Source organism: Sciurus vulgaris, assembly GCF_902686455.1.
Source record: "Sciurus vulgaris genome assembly, contig: HiC_scaffold_233_arrow_ctg1, whole genome shotgun sequence".
Lineage (NCBI taxonomy): Eukaryota > Metazoa > Chordata > Mammalia > Rodentia > Sciuridae > Sciurus > Sciurus vulgaris.
Window position 1 is genome coordinate 137,040 of NW_027632824.1, and position 24,320 is coordinate 161,359.

The 24,320-nt window shown below is 35.2% G+C and overlaps 1 pseudogene across 1 annotated transcript; it reads left to right on the plus strand.

The window, feature by feature from the left end:
- Positions 1 to 2,706: 2,706 nt before the first annotated feature.
- On the plus strand, positions 2,707 to 24,315 carry LOC306652449 (flavin-containing monooxygenase 5-like; annotated as a pseudogene). Its single transcript has 8 exons — positions 2,707 to 3,021; positions 8,078 to 8,266; positions 10,171 to 10,333; positions 10,985 to 11,120; positions 12,324 to 12,519; positions 15,417 to 15,754; positions 20,383 to 20,477; positions 24,172 to 24,315. The product of its transcript is annotated as a flavin-containing monooxygenase 5-like (transcript).
- The last annotated feature ends 5 nt before the right edge of the window (positions 24,316 to 24,320 follow it).

A 24,320-nucleotide genomic window follows, 5' to 3' on the forward strand; every position in this document is an offset into this window, starting at 1 on the left:
CACAAAGTTCCCTGCGTTCCGGGACTACCGTCCCATCCAGGACGCCTCCCCAATGGGAGAGAGTCACCCGGCTGCTTTGAGTTGGTCCCAAGTGTCTCAATATCACCTCTTTTGAATCCTGAGTCCTGGAGCAACATGAAATGCAGCCACCCTCTAGGCCGCCATCTTGAAAAAACTCCATAGTCTCCATTTTTGACCATTTATTTGCAAATGCCATAATTTCATTCTTCTTTATGCTCAGTAATGTTCCATTGTGTATATATACTACATTTTTTATCCATTCATCTGTTGAAGGATATGTACTTTGGTTACATAGTTTAGCTATTGTGAATTGAGCTGCTATATACATGGATGTGGCTGTGTCACCGTAGTATGTTGATTTTAAGTCCTTTGGGTTTAAATCTAGGAGTGGGATAACTGGGTCAAATGGTGGTCATAATCCAAGTTTTCTGAGGAATGTCCGTATTGCTTTCCAGAGTGGTTGCACCAGTTTGCAGTCCCCCCAGCAATGTATGAGTAAACACTTTTCACCATATCCTTGCCAACATTTACTCTTACTTGTATTTTTGATATTTTGTATTTTGATATTGTTCTGGCAGGAGTGAGATGAACTCTTAATGTCATTTTAATTTGTATTTCTTTAATCACTAGAGATGTTGAACATTTTTTAATGTTTGTTTTGTGCTATTAATATTTTCAAAATAGTATACTCCTCACAGGTTAAATAGAAGTTGCTCACCTTTGCTCTTATGTTCCTTAGTGATAACTTGATCATAAATTTACACATAACTTAAAGGAGAATGAGGAAAATACAGTTCTTCTTTGAGCAGCCCCATTCCAAAGGGTATATGATATTGTAAGAGGAGGAGAAAATACTTTACTGAGTACCTAACCGTGACTGCTTCTTGTCTAGCCACTAAAATTCAATGTTAATTCTGCTCTTGATATGCTCATTCCTACCCCAAAGATGACAGCTCCAAACCCATCTGGCTACTGCACCCAACTTGAATTGTATGTCTGGGTGACATGCAGTTGTCTCTCTCAGATTCAGTTGTAGCTCCTTGTGGTCTGGTGATTCATTAACAGAAAGAATACCATCTGTGTTCTCCAACACCTGAAAAACCATGATTTAATAGGACCTGGATGGTTGTAGATGAGATGTCCTGTTCTTAAGTATCCCTTGGCCCTTCCACTACCATAGGTCTTAGGAGGGATGGAATGGGAAACTAATTATTCTAAAATCTCAAAGGAGATTTAGGTAACTGAAAAAAAGAACATTGCTTTATCTTTCAAGGAGAAAGTAGCATTAGACAGGAGGAAAGGTACTTGGTGACAAAAGTCACTCTTTTTGTTGGTAACATGTGAGGACAGACACTAGTTAAATAAAGGCTTTAGTGGAAGTGTTGCAGGACAAAGTGAGAAGAGAATTTAGAGCAAAATTAAATATCAGCTCTTTTAAAGTAAGAACTACTTGAATAGGTCTTCTTGATGTGCCCATTGAAAGATTAATATATTTTGATGAATAATTTTTGAAAGTACTACATCAAAAAGTTAAAACATTCTCCCCAGTGCTGGGGCACTCACCTGTAATCCCAGTGTCTCAGAATGTTGAAGCAGGAGGATCATAAGTTCAAAGCCAGCTTAAGATAAGTAGTGAGGACATAAGAAACTTAGTGAGACCCTGTCTCAAAATGAAAAATAATGGGTTGTGGCTCTGTAGGTAAGTGCCCAAGGTTCTTTCTCTCATACCCCCACCAAAGTTAAAGCATTCCTTTTTATTACATATATGTATATATATTTATGGACACACAAACAACTCCACCTTTGATCCTCTTTTCTTTCATTCTCCCATTAGGTGATGTGGACACTATGTGTTCCCCATTGTGTGCTTCCTATATTTTTATGTAATTCAGGCTATATGTTGGTTGGTCCAAGACAGGCATCTTCCTGATGGAGTAAACTAATTCTCCAAGCCAAAGATCTATTTGTAACCATATTTAAAAGTAGTTGAAATGAAAACAGCTGTAGTTCATCTAAAAGTAGTTTAAAACATGCATGAGGATTTTAAAGTAAATTCTACCAGTAGTGTGGATCTGAAGATCCAGTCCATGTGGTGGGGAGGAGGTAGATAAAGGTGTAGGATTACTTGTTTGAACAGATTTCCTGAAAGAAATGTGTTCTGTATTTTGGCATTTCTATCAAGCTTGCTTGGGAGTTGTTGACAGTTTTGTTTTAGTAGGAGTTTGTCACTTTAAGGGAAAAGGAGGAAGTTAAAAGTGAATGCGGAGAGTAGGGGAGCAAAAGAGAGTAGAGGACCATTCTGCCTCCAGAGGGAGTAAAAAGACACTGCCTATAAGAGCAGCTGAAAACTATAGAAGATGTAGATGATTTTTTTGTTTTTGTTTTTTGCCCAATGCAGATTCACTCCACATTTTCTTCCCATTAAGACAGGGAGAATTGCTGCCAATGAGCAGGGTGTTGACTGAAAGAAGGTGGGACAGAACAGTGCCTCCCCATCGACTGTTGCTGCTGTTTGTACTTCTGTAGTTTATATTTCTTTTATTACAGCAGAAACTCAGATTAACTTCCAGATCACAGTTGAGGAATCAGTCAGGTACTTCTGGAAACAGTAAGATAATACTATGGAACTTCTCAGCTCTGGGTCCTGCAGGCAACATGGCTGCCCTATTCTGTGCAGGAGATTCCTTCTGAAGAGAGCAACCAAATCTGGCTTTCCCAAAGTCACCTCTTGTTACAGCATTCATTTGAGTGTCATGGCAATTGTCTTTCTTGAAAACTGTTGACAGATTTGTGCTTTCTGTCTCTTGTCATTCATTCTTTAGGAAAAGTAACATTGCCATAGCCAGGTGAAGACCTCTGGAGACCATGACCAAGAAAATAATTGCTGTGATTGGGAGTGAAGCCTGTGGGCTCTCTTCTGCCAAGTGCTGCCTGGATGAAGATTTGGAATCTGTTTGCTTTGAAAGGACTGATGACATTGGAGGGCTTTGTAGGTATCAGGTAAATCTCCTTGTCCCTTAATACTTGAAGCCCTCCCTGTAGATGGGTGCATGCAACATTTTATCTCATGTTAGGTAATATGAGAGCTTGATAGTAACTAAACCTGATAAAATTCTGCCTGTTGACTTCTTAACATCCCTGCACCCCACATTTTTGAGGGTTTCTCTTTACCTCTGTTGGCTGCAAAATGCATTGCAGATGTCCCTTTTTTTTCCTTTTCTACTATCTATGAAAACTGCAGACAACATATTCATTTCATTAGTTTTTCTGTTTTTCAGAAGAAAGAAACAATCTGGTGAAGCAGGGAGGATGAGTAACAGAACAACCTATATTAGAAAGCACAAATGGATTAGAAAATGTAGAGTTGTTGCTTCTGATATGTCTTTAAGGTAAATGAGCTAGAATTGCCTGCTAACAACTCCTTCCAGGATTACCCTCCTCCAATCTTCAACATTACTTTTTTATTTAAAAAAATCCAGGTATTTTTCTGACATTTCTTGTCCTTGAATAAGGTATAAAATTTGATAGTATTGTTTGCTGTAATCTTCTTGCTTTGAGAAATGGGTTTTCTTGTCTTTACACATACTCAATTTTAAAGTTAAATAAAATTTTAAAGTTAAATTGTTTTAATATGCACTTGCAACCCTAGAACTTGTTAGTAACCATTCACAATATCATCTATTTAAATGGTACACTTACTAAGTGTCAGAAAGTATCAGTCACCTTCATTGATCCCTAACTTGGTTTACTTTTAAACTCATTTTCTGAAGGAGTGAATGGAATTGAGGTGTCACAGGTATATTTCACATGATAAAAACTAACACAGCGTTGGCCAGCTACTTAAAAGTGGCCTTATGACATTTCTTAGTTGAACAAATGTGTTGTATCTTGGATCCATTTTGGGAACTAATTCTGACTATAGTCTTATTCAGATCTAAAATGATCCCCCTTAGCAAATCCCTATACCTTTATCATAATCATATATGGGCTGAAAACCCTGTTAATTTGTTTTTAGTAACAGAAAATTCTACTCTTGAAATCCAGTTACACCCTAGTATAGAGGTTAAGAGCACTGTTTCAGATTCAAAGACTGTCATTTACAAGATGTATGGCCTTGGACAAATCATTGAACCTCTCTGCCCACTGTTTTTTTAATCTTTAGGAAGGGATACTAGTAATACCCCCTTTGTACAGTGATCATAGGGAGTAAGTGAATGAATAATTACATCAATCACTTATAAAAGTGACAGCTCTACATATGATTACATGTCAGTTATTTTTCATGCCTTGAGTGAGACCCCCACATTTTGAGTCTCCTTAAGCATCCTAGCCAGGTTTGGAAATTACTGAACAGCTGTGAAATCAATTGGGGCAGGGCTGATGTTGGGAGTGTAGCCATTATTCTGCTGATTATCAGTTTTGTGGTTTTTAAACTCTAAAGGGATTTGAAGTTAAAATCTTCTGACTATACAGCATGGGGATTTCTTTTTTATTATCCTCTGGGCAAAATTTCAACACCTTATAAACTGCTTCTATAAAAAATAAACATTCATCATAATCCTCTAACTTCTCTGACTTTTCTTAACACAGACATACCAATATGGTTCATTATTATATTCTAGAACCAAGAATGATGCCTGGCATATATTTCCTACCCAATATATCTAGGTTTAATAAATGGATTTCTGAGAAGAAATCTGTCCTGAGTGGCTGCTAAGCATATTTATGGAGTTACAGACCCTCCTCTTCACATTTTTCAGTTACATAGCTATGGAGACTAAAATATTATAAACATCCTTTAATGGACTGAACATATTTTGCATGCTTGGTGGTTATCTTGAGAACTTTCTCCGGAGATGTACTACTCTATCAGTCCCATGATCATTATTTGGAGTCTATTTGTCACTCCATTACCCCAAAGCTTTTTTATAATTTGTTAGAGGTTTCATATGTAGAATTGATCTGAGCACTTTGAAATTGTACCTCCACTGGTAGGTGTCCAATAAGAACACTAGGAATTCAGGGTTTCTATTTTTTATTATAATTTCCTGGGATTCAGTTTATTTTTATGTTCTCAGGTAGTACTACTTGCACTTTCCAATCATGATTCCTCTTTCATTTTTCTATCTGCCAAACAAGTGTTTTCTCAGACACCACCATTTCTATTTTCTGATCATGTTCCACCTACCAAACTGGTATTGTCTCCTCCTTGTACAGCTGAACACTTTCTAATAATAATTATATGAGCTCTCAAGACATTAATTTCAATCAATTCTTGAATTCTTCATTAACATTGAGTAAGATTGATGGTAGAAAGTAGATTGTGATATGATATATATATATATATCAGTTTATTTTGATATTATCTTATAAATAAAATTACTTGAAAAGTTAATAAATTTCTTTCAAAATGCTAAGGATTTAATAAGTACTAGATTCTATGAAATAATCTTAATTTTTTTAGTCAAACTGCATATCTAAAAATTATTAAAGTATGCTAAATTGCTTTTCAAACTTTAATGTTCACATGATTTACTGGAGATTCTCATGAATTAATTTGGCATATACAAAAATTCTCCATTTCTGACAAGCCCTAAGTGATATTTATGCTGATGATCAGGTAACTGTTTCACATAGTAAAGTTTTAAAGTATAGACAGATAAACAAATAGATGCCATGTGGGCACAATATAATATAAAATGTAACTATTACTGTTTAATCAGAAAATTAAATAATATATACCCTTTAATGAAATATGTTTTTTAAAAAACATAAATTTTATAACTCCTCATTTCTCAAAAAAATGGCAAAAAGAAGAATAAGACAATAAATGGATTGAAAAACCCTTAAATGTGTATAGTTGTCCACATTTGCTACATATTTAAGAATCACTGGAAGAACATTTACAAACAATGATGTCAGCTCATTCATGAGATTCTGGTTGTGTTGATCTGGAGTCCCAATAAAGCTCTCTGCTAGGTAATATAGGAAATATGAACAGTTAAAATGTTAATTAGGGCAGAGATATAGTAACAATCACACCTTAAATGGATACTTTGGTTGAAATAGGTAAAATAAATAAGAAAAGACTTGAAAGAGGACTCCTAAAAACCTTATTAGTAGTCAGAAAGAAATAATTATGGGGCAAACAAATGAGTATGATCAATTTTGGAGTCCTAGACTAAATCATTCTTTAATAAGAATTGGGAGGAAAGTAATCCTGAATGTGGACAAATTGAACACTCTGTTTTGTGGATATTTAATGTTTTGTAATACCCACTCTCCTAATACTTATTCATTTCTGTAATACAAAGGAAGGAGAGGGTCCAAATTGGTTAAGGTGATTTTCTATAATCAAAAAAAATTTAAATGTAATAGATTTGAAACCTGTGGTTTGTGAAATTTCCATCACAGAATAATAGGCTGGATTCATATTGCATTATTTTATTGGGTTACCAACTTAACCCCATGAAGAAATTAGTTGGAAATTTTTGAGGAAGCAAGAAGTTTGTGGTAGGAAGGAATACACTGAATTAGGGATCAATGTCATCTGAACCAGTGCTTCTTTGTTTTCATATGCATCTGTATCAATTGTGGATTTTGTTATGTTAGTTATGATTCAATCAGTCTAGGGAGGGGCCTAAAATTCTGCATTTCTAACAATGTCCCTAGTGATCTCATTTGTGCTGGTCCACAGACCATATTTTGGGTAGCAAGGTTCTAGAACAGTGGTCCTCAAATTTCAGTGATTTTATCTTAAGCTTTGCACTTATTTTCTTTTTATTTTATGAATAATGCTGACAGTAATATCCTTTAACAATAATCTTTGTTTGCAAGTCTGAATATTTCTTTAAAAGGCTATGTAAATTTCAAGGATTTTTATATACATTGCAAAATTACTCAGAAAATATTGTACTAACTTATACTCTCCCTAGTATGTTTTGATCTAACTCATTTAAATGACTGTTATCCAGAAATAAAAACAATGGGTAAATATATTGGAAAGAGACTTAGTACATTTCTTGAGAGCAATGTCTCAATATATATAAAAATTCTTGAGACTTATTCATTCAGCTGGGAAGTTCTCACTTGGAATTTCTTGTGATTGCCAACCAATGAGTGCTAAGACTGAATTTAATATGACTACTTTGTTCACATATTTAGAACTTTAGGTGGGATAGCTAGAATTTCTGGGAGAGATTTGAATATTTCTCTATCCTAGATATTTTCTTCCATGTGCCTAGCTTGGTCTTCCTAACAGTATTGTGGTCTCAATGTAGTTGGAGTTTTTATAGCAAATATTTAGAATATCCCCATAAATACCATGTGTTCAAGTCTTGGTATCCAATTCAGCATTGTCCAGAGGCGGGTCTTTTGGAAAGTGATTCACTCATTAGAGTTCTGAAATCATCAATGGATTAATTCATTGACAACTGAATAAATTACTAGGCAGTGGTAGAAACTGTAGTCAGGTGGGACATGGTTGAAAAGCAGATCACGGATTCAGGGGCGGGGGTTACACTTGGGGACTCTATTTTGTCCTGGGCCTCTTCCTCCAAACCCTGCTTTCTGGTTACCATGAGCAGAGAAGCTTTCCTCTGCCATACCCTTCCACCATGATTTTCGCCTTGCCTGAAAGCAAAAGCAGTGGAGTTGAAACCTATGAATCCATGAGCCAAAAGAATTCTTTTTCATTGTCAAGTATTTGGGTCACAGCTACATAAGGTAACTTCTTACATGGCTGCTGGGTTTCACCAAAGAGAGCCTTCTAAGACACCCAGGTGGAAGCTGCAAGGCTACTTATAACTTAGCATTGAAAGCCATTCAGTGCCACTTTGATGGTATACTGTTGGTCAAAAGCAAGTCATATAGATAGTGATATTCAAGGGGAAGGAACTACACAGAGGTACAAGTACTGGGAGATGTGTGGAGGTGGTGTATTTGTGTCATTTGTTTGAATTGCATTTATTTCAGGAAATTTTCAACTGTTCACTGGCTATTTGTAAATCATGAAATTAGTTCTCAAGTTGCAGTGAATACTTCTAATTTACTGCAGGAAAGTCCTGAAGAAGGGAGAGTCGGTATTTACAAATTGGTTATCGTTAATACTTCTAAAGAGATGATGTGCTTCAGTGACTACAGCATCCCAGATCATTATCTTAACTTCATGCACAATTCCCAGGTCCTCAAGTATTTCAGGATGTATACCAAAGACTTCAACCTTTTAAAGTATATCAAGTTCAAGGTAGGCAGTTTTTTCCGTGTCTTTGTGTTTGAAGTTCTTCATCAAGTAAATGAATAATGTGGTTTCATTTACCAGTGCTTATGTATAAATATAAGCTTGATATGCTCAAGTACAAACACTCCACTCTTTGTTCTCTTCCTAAAATATTCCTGGGAAAGTCTCTCATATATTTTGGCTGCAGATACAGAAAGATACCTGCCACTATTATTTTCATTATCTTCATTTCACACTCTGTTTACAATAAAGGAAATGAGGGGAATGAATAGGAATGGGAACTTTAAATCTTTCTGGTTCCACAAATTTTCCACTATTGCTTTATTCTTTTATACTGTCTGAGGCACTTTTAAATATATTATTTTATGTGATCACCAAAACAACCTGGTGAAGTACCTAGTGACTGGGAAGTTATTGAGGAAGCAAAGAAGTTAAATCCATTGGAGAGAGTATATACCAAATTAGAATTCAAAACCCTGAATTCTGGCTCTTTTTCTTACCACTAATTAACTCATGACCTGAGATGAGTTAGTTTCTCAACTTGAATTTATCATAATTTTCTTTTTATGTAAAAGAAGATGATTGCACTTTATGACTTTTGGTTTGATTCCTTCCTTCTCTAAAGTCTGCTGTGATTTTCCCATAATTTATAATCCTGACCATAAACAGACAAATCACCTGGCCCAAACCTTACATCTTTTTCTGCTTATCACCAATAATAAAATGGTAATATCTGTTGACAATTTCCAAAGCCAGTCATTTACAGCCAGGTGGTGCATCTCTGACCTAAGTGACAGTTATTGAACAAGTTTGTTACTGTACTAAGCAGTCATGATGTAAAGACAAAAAAAAATAAGTAACTTAACTAAGTATCTGTGTTTAAAGACACATAAAAATGAAGAAAATTATTGTTATACATATAAGTAATAAACCAAGTGATAAGTGCTATAGAGATCTATACATTGCACCTCAGAGAGGGATGTTTAACCCATCAGGGAAGAGGAATCAAGTACCAGGAAAGATTTTTAGAGAAGATAATGTCCAAGCTGAGTCGTGAGTAGAAAGGAGTCTACCAAATGAAGAAGGAATAAAAGGATGATCCAAGTAGAAGCAATAGCTTGTGGAAAAACACATGACAGGAACTATATATAGTACAGGATGGTTAAGGCTTAGTGTTTCTATTATTCAACCAAGACATTATAGCCAAGGCCCTAGAAGCTCATTGGAATGCATTCTTGATGTTTCTTTAGGCTGGCAGAGTAACCCATATTTATTGCTTTTTTTTTTTTTAATAAACATTATACCACTGATTCCCCTATCTCACAGCCTCTTTCTCTATAATTACTTGTAAAGTTGGCATATGTAAAAGGCAAAGAGAGATTCCTTTAAAAAAATAAGAGCCACTGAAATATTTTCCTGCTCTAACATGAAAGTGAACCTCATAGTCACAAGTTTGAAGTTAGTCAAAGAGAACAGGATTTGGCTGTCAGAAGACTTCAGAGAGTTTGGGGATGTCTGGGATTAGTGGAGGAATAGGTGGTTAGTGCACGGAGAGTCATAGTAGTACAGGAGAAATTCAGGATTTATTCAGGTGCTACAATGCCTTAAGGCAGAGAGTAAAAATCCTCACAAGTCCTACTTTTCTATAAGCACAGGAGAGTACATTATTCTGTCTACTCCATTTTACTTTATCTGCCTTATAGAAGTCTTCTCACTCAGACCACAACCTCAAACAAAACTGTTCTTTATAGAGTATGAAAATCAAATATTCTTGCAAGGACCCTAATGATGTGATGGTACCTGTGGTATCAACATTTTGTGTAACATTTTGCAGGATAAGTCATGTCTGGAAAGATATACACTCTACCTGCTACAGTTACAGTCCCCTGTGTATGTTACTTTTATTTCAGTCCACTGTGTACAGTGTGAAGAAGAGGCCTGATTTTTCTAGTTAAGGCCAATGGGAGGTGGTCATTGAGTGTAAAGGGAAAAAGAAGGTTAATGTCTTTGAGGGAGTCATGGTTTGCACTGGCCATCACACTAATGCTCACTTACCCCTGGAAAGCTTTCCAGGTGAGTGACCTACCAGAAAGGAGGATGACCCTTAAGCCATGCCTTTGACACTAAGGAATAGAAGATTCTGGTCTATGTATTTGTGACAAGTAGAACATGATTGTATTTAGTTTCACAATGACTTTGGTCTTCTTAAGGATCTAAAAGAAAGACTGTGGAACTCGTACCCAGCATTGGTTCAGATGTGAAATTTTTTAGTGATTGAGGAAACAAACAAATATTGAGTTTCTAAATGTTAAAAGAAAGCTTGAATAATTTAGTTTCAGTTTGGGGCCTGAATTTTCTTTTTTTAAAAAATGCACTTTGTGTTTATCTTAGAGTATATAGCAACATATATACTCTAATTGAAATGGGAGTATGTATCTAAGGGAATGAAAAGACAAAAGAGAATGGCAGTTTTCTGAGTCAGTTTGGGTTTGTGAGTCTGCAAATACAAAATACAAACTACTTATGACAAAGGAATCACAAGTTACTATTCTGGGGCTATGGAAGAAAAAAATAATCAAAAGTATTCAGAATGACAAGAATAGCTGAATAAAGGGAGATCATATGGAGAATACATGCTTCAACTTTATATTCTACAAAAAATGATTTTAAAATGATATCCATCATATAAACTATCTATAAAAAATATTTTCTGCTCTTTTACAGGAATTGAGAAGTTCAAAGGACAGTACTTCCATAGTCAAGACTATAAAAACCCAGAAGCATTGGTTGGAAAATGAGTATTATTGTTGGGAATTCTGGAGGAGATCTTGTTGCAGAGATTAGCTAAACAGCCAAGCAGGTTTGAGTCAATGATTGACTTTGCTTCATTCTAACTTCAGTCTTATCAAGAAGGTAGACCCAACAGAGTATGGATGGCTGCACATTGCCCATCAGTAGCAGTGGCAAATATGAGGTTTGGTTTCATTGCTTCAATGGGCATCATGATTGATGCTAATGGAGGGTCATGATTACTGGTTAGGGTTCCACTATTCAGTTGGCTTTATACTAAGGAATAAGTTCAGTGCTTCAGGCTGCACTCAGAGTCCCAGTTAGGGCTGGGGCTAGCTCAGTGGCAAAGTGCTGGCCTTGCATGTGTGAAGCACTGGGTTCCATCCTTAGCACCACAGAAAAATAAAAAAAACAAAGGCATACTGTCCACCTACAACTACAAAAAAAAAATTTTTTTTTTAAAGAATCCTAGTTAGCCTCTCCTTGGATTTGATGAAGATCAGGTATTTTCTGGAAGAGGTTGTGTAAATGCAATATTGAGAGTGTGAATTATCCATTGGCCAGAAGAAATGCCGTGTTCCATATAAAGGAAGGCACATTTTGGTAATTAAAAATTTTTACTTAATTGGATGGTAAGTGAGTTTCCTTTTTGCCCCTCAAGTGGAAAAAGAAAAGAAGCAATCTAATCTTCCCCAAAACATATAGATATCAGCACTTACCCACTGAGCAACTTCCACAACACTTTTTATATTTTATTTAGATACAGGGTCTCACTGAGTTGATTAGGGCCTTGCTAAATTGCTGAGGCTGACTTTGAACTCATGATCCTCCAGCCTCAGCCTCTGGAGCCACTGGGATTATAGGCATGTGCCACTGAGCTGAGCCTATTCCATGATTTCTAATGAGTACTATTGTTTGTAAGTGCTAGTGAAGTTCAGAGGATGGAGAGGGAATTCTCAGCTTTAAAGGTCAGTGGTATTCTCATAGAGGAAGCCAACTTTATCTGGATCTTAAAAATGAATGGGCTGAGGAGAATTTAAAAGAGAAGAACTTTTCAAGCACATTAATTTTAAACAAAAACATAGTGGTGGATCACAGTGAGATATATTCTTGGACAGTGTTTGGGAAGAAAAATGGCAGGAAATTTTTTAAAAAGATTGTACAGAACTAAAATGCCACACTAGTGAGATTGAGCTTAATCTTGAATAAAGTGGGAGTGCTTTCAGATTGTGAGCCATAATGATGACAGTAAACAATATATTCTATGCCTTAGGTATTCCTCAGCACCAGGAGTGTTGCTTGGATCCTGAATCATGTAGGGGACCATAGATATCCTTTTGATGTGTTATACTTTTCTCAACTTAAACTTCTTATATCAAAGATATGTGGCCAAGCATTAACAAAAAAAATTTGGAAAAAGTATGTATCAATGATTTCATCATGAAGTTTGGCCTGAAGCCTAAACACAGGTATGATCTCAGGATGGGAATGGAGTTGGTATTGGCTAAGATACAAGAACAAGAATTGTTCACACAGGCTAACAGAACTATCTCAACCCATATATTAAGACAACCCAGAGAATTTGAAATTAAATTTTTACTTTATCAACCACAGAAGACCAAGATCTGCTGATCTAAAGGATTTCTGTCACTTATTCTCATTGCCATTAACCATTTTCTTATTCTGTCAGGTATCAGTTCTTTTTATATTGTGCTCAACAACAACAAAAAGGTAGTACAGGGCAGTGCATCATTCATTCAACAAATAAGGGGCACCTGTTGTGAGCAAGGCATTATATTGGCATGAAATACAGAGAGAAAAGACATGATAATACAAATAATACCTTACCTTTTTTGAAGAGTTTTTAAAGACAAGCACAGTGATGAGTTATATGTATTATCTCATTACCCTCACAAATGCCCCTGGGGGTCTGTACCTTTTTTATGTCCATCTTACAGATTAGAAACATTGAAACTAAGAAAAATTAAGTAATTTGCCCAAGGAAAATATGAGTAACAAATTGAAGACTTCAGAATGGATCTTACCTTAAAAAATATAAATGCAAAGACAGACAACAGGATATGACAAAGAACTGCATAGGATGCAGAATATAAAAAAATGAGGTTCTCATACAGCCAGGAGGACCATTGTGAAATCATTTCTATATACTGACTTTAAATGAATTTTTAATAATTTCTCATGTTTGAAAATAAGAAATGAAGATCTACAGAAAAGCAGTTCAATAATAAAAACATTGAACATTCATAAATCTTTTACCTAGATTCACCTATCAAATATGGCCATATTTTCTTTTTCTGTTTTCCATTTTAGAAGATAGGAAGATCCAAACAATATGTAGCATACATACATACTTAAGTATATTTATTTAAAGTAAGTCAAAATCATTAATATCTACCTAAGAAAAAGGGCACTCCCTTATATACCATAATACAATTATCACATTTGGGAAATTTAACATTGATAAAATACATTATCTAAAATGTTGGCATATTCAAATTTGCACAGATATCCCAATAATATTCTTTCCTTTTTCTTTGGGTATTGGGATTGAACCCAGAGTCACTTTTCCACTCAGTTACATTTCTAGCCTTTTGTATTTTTTGAGACAGGGTCTCACTAAGTTGCTTAGGGTCTTGCTAAATTGCCTAAGCAATTTGAAAGTAATTAGCGAGATGATAATTGGATGCTGTGTTTCCCAACAACTTTTTCATTTAGTTATTTAAGCATGAATATCTTCTGTAGTTGCAAAACAAATTGAGGTGTTATGAAATAATAAGAGGTAGGTAAATAGTGTCAGCATGTAGCATTCTAATTATAATATCTTAGAATAGCAAAAGGCACATTATAGCCTGAGACCTGCACATAGTCTGATATATCTACACTATATGGCAAAGGTACAAGAGTAGTTGAATATATCTCTAGGTCTATCAGGTAAGAAACTTTTTGTATGCTCTGCTAAAAAAAAGTTTGGGTGGTTGGGGATTTAGCTCAGTGGCAGAGAACTTGCCTAGAATTTAAGCAAATGTGTGACATAATAAATCAGTAATAAAAGTATTGTAGAATGACCACAGCACCTGACCCAATAATATTCTTTCTAGCTTTTTATTTTCTTTTCTAAATTGAGCATCCTAATATCATTTTTATTTTCCTTTCTATTCTAAGGCAAATGGTATAGAAGGCAGATAGAAAGGGAGCCCTAAAGACAACTGTAGTAGTTCAGGGGAGATAGGGAGCATTCTGGATAATTTTCCTTTTTAAGGTATAAAGAGGATAGGCTTGGTATGAGACAGATATGAGACAATTTTGTGACTTGGCCATCTATGTAAATGGTGGTACTGCTAGAAAGGGAATAGGTTTAGAGAGAAAAATGAAATCATGAGTTTGGGATGCAGAAAAGATTCTTCCTAAAGGTTAGAATGAAAGCAAATTAAATTCAACAAATCAGGTATAGTTGTAAACATATAATATTTCTGAGGCTAGGCCAGGAAGATAATGAAATGAGGACTTTCAGAGCCTACTGACTTAAAATTCAGAAATTAAGACTGTTAAAAAACTGAATTGAGACTTTTTTTTAAAAGACTCAAGATACTGGAAACCTGACTTACTTATTTTGATACCCTTGTTCCATGTTGTCTCTAGAAAACACTACTTAACAGGTCCAAGGTATCCCAACAGAATTTATAGAAAGCTATTTTAATAGAAATTCTAAAATACTAGACTGTATAACATTGGTTAAGTCACTTCACTTCTTTTGATTTTGGTTTCCACATCTATACAACCTAGATAATGACACCTATCCTATCTCCTTCTTAGAGTTTGTGTGACTGTCAAGTTAATGCATGGAAATGTAATTTAGATACTACATTGCTATATGGATGTAATTTATTACACAGTTTGGGAAATAAAATTCTAAGTCTACCTCTTGGGCCTTTAGAATTAGAAATGGAACTGAACAGAATAGTAACAGACAAGTTCTGCCACACTTAATAATATGTGGACAAAAACTATTGGCCTATGGCCTTATGATACAACAGAGTGTTAGTATTACTTAAGAAACCACATATGCATTCTTCACATAAGACTTTTCTTCCTTCACTTCTCCAGTACTTTCCCCTTTCAGTGACTTCTAGGGTTCAGCTTTTGCCCTGAAAATCTGATGTAAAGTAGAATTGGTAAAAAGTAGAACTTTTCCATATTTCATTGGTAGACTGAGTGGAAACCATTAACATTATTTAACACCTCCACCAAAGAAAAATTTACTTACATGATTTATCTCTCTCTTTCCCCTTCTTTCCCTCTCTCGGTCACACTCATTTCTCCTCTTCATCTTTATTGGCACTCATAGTGATCTGAGCCAGCATCAAACAGTAAACAATGTATGCCAAATATACAATTTACTAAAAGTGAAAGAAAATGTGAAGGAATTCACAGAGACAGCTGCCATATTTGAGGATGGCTCCAGGGAGGATGACATTGATGCTGTTATCTTTGCCACAGATGGCAGGATTGCCTTTGCTTTTCTTGAAGATTCCATCAAAATGCTCAAAAAACAAGATATCCCCATATAAAAGGTCTTCCCCCTAGAAAAGTTAATTCTTGTTTTCATAGGCATGATTCAACCCTTAGGAGTCATTATGTCCATTGCAGAGCTCCAAGAATGCTGGGCCACTCAAGTATTTAAAGGTAAGTGACTGTACAAATTGACTACTTAATTACTTGATGATGTTTAATTGTTTATGTACTTGCCTTTAAATAGCAGTATGTATGACTGAAATCTTGAGGGTTGCATAATATCTGGCATAAAGTTATTACTAGAACATTTATTTTTAAGTGACTCTAAAGTAGTAATTTATAACCATAAACATGTATTTGAATCACTTGGGATATTTTCCAAATTTAGAGATGCTTTGATCTCATCCCTGGCAATGCTTATTCAGTACATCTTGGTGGGATAGGCAGAAGATTTTTGACAAATTTTTTCCCCAGATTATTCCACTCATCTAAATTTTGGACAACTGCCATGTATTTGTGAAGTAAAAATGCCATCTTTTATTATAGAGAATGTCAAATATAGAAATGATGTGACTTAATTTCAGACAGCAAGTTAACACCTGGTAGGAGACTAGTCCAGAATGTAGAATATTCAACTTTCAAATCCTCACACTCCCTTTACATACCTTCTTTCAGTTTTGGCTAGGAGTACTAGAAAAAAACTTTGAAGTTTGGGATATTAGGCTCAATATGAGTCAGCAGAAGATAAGGCTTCTAAAAGGCATGATTAATTCTAGCATCATCAAAAAATTATTATGTCCCAGAATACATAATTGTTCTCTAAACTGATCAGACTACCACCTGAAAACTTTAAAAAAGTAAAACTGAAATTCATTGAATAAGGAAAGAGATAAGAATGATTTAAGGAATGTGAAAACGTATCATTTCAAATATAGAAGAATTTGCTGGAGAAGTTTAGGTAAAAGAAGTTAAGATCTGGGGGGAGATCTGAGAGTTCCCTTCAAATATTTGAAGGAATAACCTACTTAGTAGTGCAAAGAGTCAAACAAGAACCAAGGAGTGAAATCTGGAGGGTTGTACAATATCAGCATAACATTAAAAAATAAACATGACAAGACCTTTTCCTTTTTTGTCCATATAATGGTTTATTCTTAAATTGTTGTTTTTAGATATACATGACAGTAAGATGTATTTTGACATATTATACAAATGTGGAGTGCAATCCATTCCAATTTGGATTCCATTCTTGTGGTTGAACATGATGTGGAGTTACACTGGTCTTGTATTCATATATAAGCATAGGAATGTTATGTCTAATTCATTCTACTGTCTTTCCCATTCTCATCCCTCCTCCTTTCCCTTCATTCCCCTTTGTCTAATCCAGTGAACATCCATACTTTTGCTCCCTACCCCCCCCATTATGAATTATCATCCACATATAAGAGAGTACTTTGGCCTTTTATTTCTTGGGACTGGTTAATTTCTTTTTTTAATTTTTTTTTGGTGTAGATAGACATAATACCTTTATGTTATTCATTTTTTATGTGGTGTTGAGGATTGAACCAGGACCTCACACATGAAAACCAAGGACTTAAACATTGGCCCACAACCCTACTCCTGATTTATTTCACTTAGCATGATATTCTCCAGTTCCATCCATTTACTGGCAAATGCCATATTTTCATTCTTCTTTATGGTTGAGTAATATTCAATTGTGTACATTTACCACATTTTTTTATTCATCTGTTGAAGGGCACCTAGGTTGGTTCCATAGCTTTGCTATTATGAATTGAGTGCTATAAACATTGATGTGGCTGTGTCACTGTAGTTTGCTGATTTTAAGTCCTTTGGGTATAAACCAAGGAGTGGGATAACTGGGTCAAATGGTGGTTCCATTCCAAGTTTTCTGAGGAATCTCCACACTGCTTTCTATAGTGCTTGCACCAGTTTGCAGTTCACCAGCAATGTATAAGTGAACATTTTCTCCTACATCCTTGACAACATTTACTGTTACTTGTATTCTTGATATATTTCTGACTGAGATTAACTCTCAGTATAGTTTTAATTTGCATTTCTCTCATTATTAGAGATGTTGACCATTTTTCCATATTTTTTGTCCATTTGCATTTCTTCTGTGAGGTGCCTATTTGGCTCCTTTGCCCATTTATTGATTGAGTTTTTGGGGATTTTTGGTCTTAAGTTTTTTGAGTTCTTTGTATATCCTTGAGATTAATTCTCTGAGGTTTAGATGGTAAAGATTTTCTACCATTCTGAGAGCTCTTTTGATGTTTCCTTTGCTGCAAAGAAGCTTTTTATGTGATACCATCCCATTTATTGATTCTTTATTTTACTTCTGTTTCAGGAGTTTTAAGGAGGATGTTGGTTCCTGAGCCAACATGATAGAGAGTTGGACCTACTCTTTCTTCTAGTAGGGGCAGAGTTTTTAGTGTAATGCCTAGAGCAACAAGAACTTTTCTTGGGCAACCTCTGAAATTGTGAAAAATCCAAACATAATACCAAAAGAATGTCACATGCCTAAATGGCCATTTGAACAGAGGTGAATGGAGGAAAGTTAAGCTTCAGAATAGAGAGAAGCCAGATGACTTTGAAGTTTATTTCTAAAGGAGAAATTCTTTGATCTTATAATTATTATAATAAAATTTGTTATAATTACTAGTATTTAATTAAAACTATTCAGTGTTTTCATTGGAATTATAGCTTACTGTTTACTAGTGAGATCCTCATGATTTGAGGGGAAAATATAGTGCTATATAGTTAATAGGTAAAAACCATCTTTCCAAGTGTCTGACATTTCTTAACTTCTTACAGTTTATTCAGTAGGTCATGTACTGTTTAAGAGCACTGGACCACCAAATGCAAGTAACCCATGGTTGGGCTTAATTCTGGTCTTATTAAATGGATATTTTAATTAGATCAATTAAGTAAGGGGAGAAAAATTCATTAACATAGGCCAGAGCATCTTAGTATGCTTGAAGCAAATGGGACTCTTATTCCATGCCCAAGTAACTTGGGAAGAGAAATTAGAAACATGAATATTTGGAAGAATCTGCATTATGGGTATGAGAGTAGGTGATCCAAAGGAAAATGTACAAAAATTTCAGCTTCTTATAGTAGCAGAAGACTAGCACACATTCTTCCAGCTTTTGCAAAAAAAGAAATCTTCAGAATTCCTATGAATTTACCAAACTTCCAACAGGAACCCTGAGTTTTTTATTCTAGCCATGACTTACCTGTGTGCCTAACAAATTCTTGTCTTTCTCATCCCTGAATTTTATCTTCACTAGTTCATCTTTGACCTAGTTTCTCCTAGACTTTCAAGCCTACCCAGCTCAGTCTGTCCTCTTCTTTCATCTGTCTTCCCTCTGCTGAATCCCATTTTCCTTCTTCCTTCATTCTCTGGAATTATTGTCCTCTTGTCAAGGGAAATATTTCACCCTTTTCTATAACACTGAACCCACATTCTTGCCATGAAGGAAATCAAGTTTCTTTGTTCCTTGCCTGTTTGCCAGTCTCAGAAGGGTTCTTTCATTGAGCAACATTCTTTACTTGAAAACCATATTAAATTATACCAATTCTTTGTATTACCAGAAGGTATAATGTCATAGGGTGCCATTTAGTTCCCACCACAGATTGTTATAACCTGCTTTTTCAGGTTCATTTTCACTACTCTTTACCACACATCAAGTCTTCTAGAAGCACTGGATGACTTACTCACTAAGCAACAATATAGCAGATATCCTTGTACCCAGAGCTTTTTTTTTTTTTAATTTGTCAAGATTGGGTAATATGTGTAACCCTTGGCCTTACCCCCCACACAAGCTCCTATCTAAAAAATGAGGTTAGAAGGTGAGAATTATCTTCCATAGGACTTTAGTATAAAATGTGATTGAGAATTTATGTTTACTTCGTTTATTCTCCATTTTATAAAGTATCTTTTTATTAAACCTGTGTAGGTGCATTTCTCCAGTCCCCTCCTTTTTTGATATGGTGTTTTATTACATTTTTCAGGCTGATTGAACCCCTGGACTCAAGTTATCCTCCTACTTCAGCCTCCCAAGTGCTGGGACTGCAGGTTGTGTCACCACATCCAACTTGCCTTTTGACCTTGTATCTCATTTTCCATGTGATTTTAAGACCATTTGTCATTTCCATGTGTCCATATTTTATTTACCAAATCAAAGACTATGTTAGGGAGGAGGCAGGTATTTGTTGGAAAGAAGAGTACAGTAAACATGTTAAAACAAAGCAGAATAAAGTAAGCTACACATATAGATACAAGTGAATACTCTTTATCCAAAATGCTTAGGACTAGAGGTGTTTTGAACTTCATGTATTTTCAGTGTTTGAAATATTTGTATATACATAATGGCCTATCTTGGAGATGGAACCCAAATCTAAAATTGAAATTCACCTTTTTTCATATGTACCTTATAAACATAGCCCCAAGGTTATTTTATACAATAGTTTTAATGTGCCTGTTTTTTGACTGTGAGCTATCCCATGAGATCAAGTGCTGAATTTCCTACTTGTGGTATCTTGTCAGTGTTCAAAGAGTATTGGGGCTTGGACCATTTCAGATTTCTGTTTTTCCAATCAGGTATGCTCTACTTATTATATTTTGATGGTGGAAAGATCAGGTAATCAAGCAAATTATAATCTATTTGAGTACAGAAAATTATCCGGAATTTCTTTGAATTCCTCATAACACAGTAATTGTTAATAGGATCATTGTTTTTACTGAGATAATTTACACTCAAATTTTAAATTTTTTTCTTTAGGGCTAAATAAATTCCCCTCACAATTAGAAATGATGGCAGGTATAACTAAAACTCAAGAGGACATGGGAAAATATAAGAAATTCTCTCAGGATAATGTATGCCAATTTTTCTACTTATTTCTTAATACAAACAATATATTACTACATTTCAGTTTCCTCTTGTTAATTTGAGAATTCTGATTAAAAAGGGAACAATATTGATGACAACTGAATGGAAAAATATCACTAACAGTTTCCATATGGATGAGAAAGGAAAGAAAACTCAAGAAAAGGGTATAAAGACTATATTTAGGACTTAAAAGAAAAGTTGGGTAGAAAAAAACTCATGGAGAAAAAAGTTAGGTATGTTATTTTGGGAGGAATTACTTGAAGCAGTAATAAAGGTGTCAAGGGAAGGAAGAGTATGTTGAATGAATAATAATTTCAAATATGTTAAGTAGATTTACAAATCTGGAGTGACTGCTTTGCTGGCTATCATCAGGTGAATAGCACATACAGGTTAGAGTGGCTTGGAGCATGAAAAGTCCATGTGACTTGGTAAGGTAATAACATCAGCTGACTGCTTAGTGCTGGGGTGAACACAGTGATTCAGAAGTCTGAACTTCAGCTCATTCCTAGGGTTGTTTTTATTCAGAAAAAGTGGAAATTGATTGTTGAAGTCCCCAAATGGTGGTTTTCTGCAACTGACTATACTAGGATAACTCCCCTATCTTGGAGGAAGAGAAAATAATTTTTTATTTAATCTTCTTATCCTTACCAGGTGCTCTCCTACTTTCTTCCCTCTTTCATTGCTAAAACATCTAAAGTTTCTACATCCTATGCTCTCAGACCTCTCCCCTTTCTCCCCAGAGTCCCTGTGTTTTGAGCTCACCTCCTAATTCCTGACACTGTTCCCTTGGAGGTCCTCCATGACTAGATTCCAATCTCTCACTAACTGAGCTTGGATTTTTAGAACATTTTCCCGTGGAGTGCTTTCTTTCCCTTCTCTTCTGGCACTAAACTCTTTTATTTGGATTTTTCTGCTTCTTTCCTTTGATTTATCTTGTCCCACCACCTTCTGACTATAAGCAGTCCCCAAGGATATAATTTGAACTTTATTGAGGGTTGACAGTTACATTCAGCATTTCATGTACATGGAGATTATTCAATCCTCATAACAATCCTGCAAGGCTGGAACTAGTGAATCCTTTTGTGAAACCTTCATGAAAACCCTAGCTCTTGACCAACTGATATAAGATAAATAAATGCATGCATACAAACACCTGAGTTAATATCATCTCCGGAAAGCAAAGCTCTCACATTCTTTCCTATTTCATCTCTTTGAAACTCCAGCCCCATTTTGATAAAGTACTAATTGGCCATCTATAAGTTCCTTCGGAATTTCATCTCAAGAATTCTACCTAAAATTTATTTTCTAATCATTTTTTCTGTCCTTGTTTTTGGATCCCTCCATAAGCTTAATTTGACTTTCCTCTTATTTCTTTTGTGTTCCATTGTTCTTTCTTTTCATTATAGAAAGTAGAAAGTGAAAGTCTCCTAGTCACACTTCTTCCACATATTTTACTGTTCACCACATTTTCCCACTAAAAAGTCTTTTTAGCTCACCAAATCTGCACTTAGTATAATCATTTAATCTGGTTCCATCTGAAGGGACCCTTCCTTTTATAGGATAAGTCACCCTCCCTCATTCTTTCAGGATTCAAAGTTAACACTTTCCCTGGAAAGCGCTGATCTGTGGACACCAACCACCCCACCACCACTTCCCTCATAAAATAATTGAGAATCTCATGTTTGAGGATTTTTGTAGTGAGTTTCCTCTTTTGCATCAGTCTTTTGAATCTGGAATGTTATCCATTTTTTTTTTTAAGATTTCTATAATTTTTTTATTGTAAACAAATGGGATACATGTTGTTTCTCTGTACATGGATTAAAGGCATACCATTTTTGCAATCACAAATTTACATAAGATAATGTTGCTTGATTCATTCTGTTATTTTCACTTCCCCCACCTCTCCCACCTCTCTTTTCCTTCTATGCAGTCCTTCCTTTCTCAATTCTTGCCACCCTCCGTAACCCTAACCCTAAACCTAACACTAACTCCTCCCACCCCCCCATTATGTTCATTATCCGCTTATCAGTGAGATCATTCATCCTTTGATTTATTGAGATTGGCTTATCTTGCTTAGAATAATATTCTCCAATTTCATCCATTTGCCTGGAAATGCCATAATTTTATCATTCCTTATGGCTGTGTAATATTCCATTGTATATATATATACCACATGTTCTTTATTCATTCATCAATTGAAGGACATCTAGGTTGGCTCCACAATCTGGCTATTGTGAATTGAGCAGCTATGAACACTGATGTGGCTGTGTCTCTGTAGTATGCTGATTTGAAGTCCTTTGGGGATAGCCAAGGAGTGGGATAGCTGGGTCAAATGGTGGCTCCATTCCAAGCTTTATGAGGAATCTCCACACTGCTTTCCAGAGTGATTGCACTAATTTGCAACCCCACCAGCAATGTATGAGTGTACCTTTTTCCCCACAACCTCAGATAATGAAGACAAAATATTTCATCTTGAAAATAAATTTCACTACAAAGAGAAGATTGAAAGAAATCATGAACAGAACCTCCAAGAACTATGAGATAACATGAAAAGGCCAAATTTAAGAATTATTTGGATTGAGAAAGACACAGAGTTACAAACCAAATGAATGAAAAATCTGCTCAATGAAATAATGTCACAAAATTTCCAAAACCTGAAGAATGAAATGGAAAACCAATTACAAAAGACTTATAGGACAGCAAATGTATAAAATTACCCCAGACCCACACTGAGGCACATTATAAAGAAAAAGTCTAGCATACAAAATAAAGATGGAATTTTAAAGTCTGTGAGAGAAAACTATCAGATTATATATACAGGGAATCCAATATAAACATTAGCAGATTTCTCAGTCCAGACACTAAATACTTGGAGGTTCTGGAACAACATAATTCAAACTCTAAAATAACATGGAAGCCAACCAATAATCTTATACCCAGCAAAATTAACATTCAGATTTGATGATGAAATAAAATCCTTCCATGATAAACAAAAGTTAAAAGAATTTACAAATTGAAAGCATGAACTACTGAACATTATAAGAAAAATATTCCACAAGGAGAAAATGAAAAACAATGAGTTAGCAGAGGGAGAAACTACACTAAAGAAAAAGTCAATCAAAGGGGAAACCAAGTCAAGTTAAATTCAATAATGAACTCCTATTAAGAGCTTTGCCTCACTCTTTACAATCATAGGAATTTTCTCCAATATGAAAGCTCTGGCAGTAAGAAAGGGTTGCATTGAAAATCTTTGCTGCAGTCCATATATTTCTATGATCTCTCATGTTTTCTACTAATTTAGGCAATGACCATAAATATTCTTTGACCCATTCCTGCTTTATTCTTTCATTTTGCTGCTGTTCACTGATTTTTAATCCTTTTCTTTGTTCTCATCTTCTATGTATCTTTCACATCCTTCAAGAGCCTAGTATATGCCTCTTTTAAGTGGCCTTTTTTATTTCTATTTAGCAGTAAAACCCACAATATTAAGCAAAATCATTGAGTTCTGTAGGTGTATACCTATCTTATCTTTTACTAGTAGATTTGTAAGATCATTAAGGATGGTGACAAATATCATCTTTTTTTCACTATTTAGTACAGCTAATAGTCCAATATAAAATCAATACCAGCACTCAGAAATCACTGATTGATTGATCATGTAATTGATTGCCTTGTTGATAGGCCATGTCTTCTATCTTCTCTACTTTTAGGTATGTGGAGAGCCATACCATTCGGGGAGACTACATTGATATCATGGAAGGGATTGATGATTTGGTGGCAGTCAAGCCTAATCTACTGTCTCTGTCCTTCACTGGCCCAAGCTAACATTA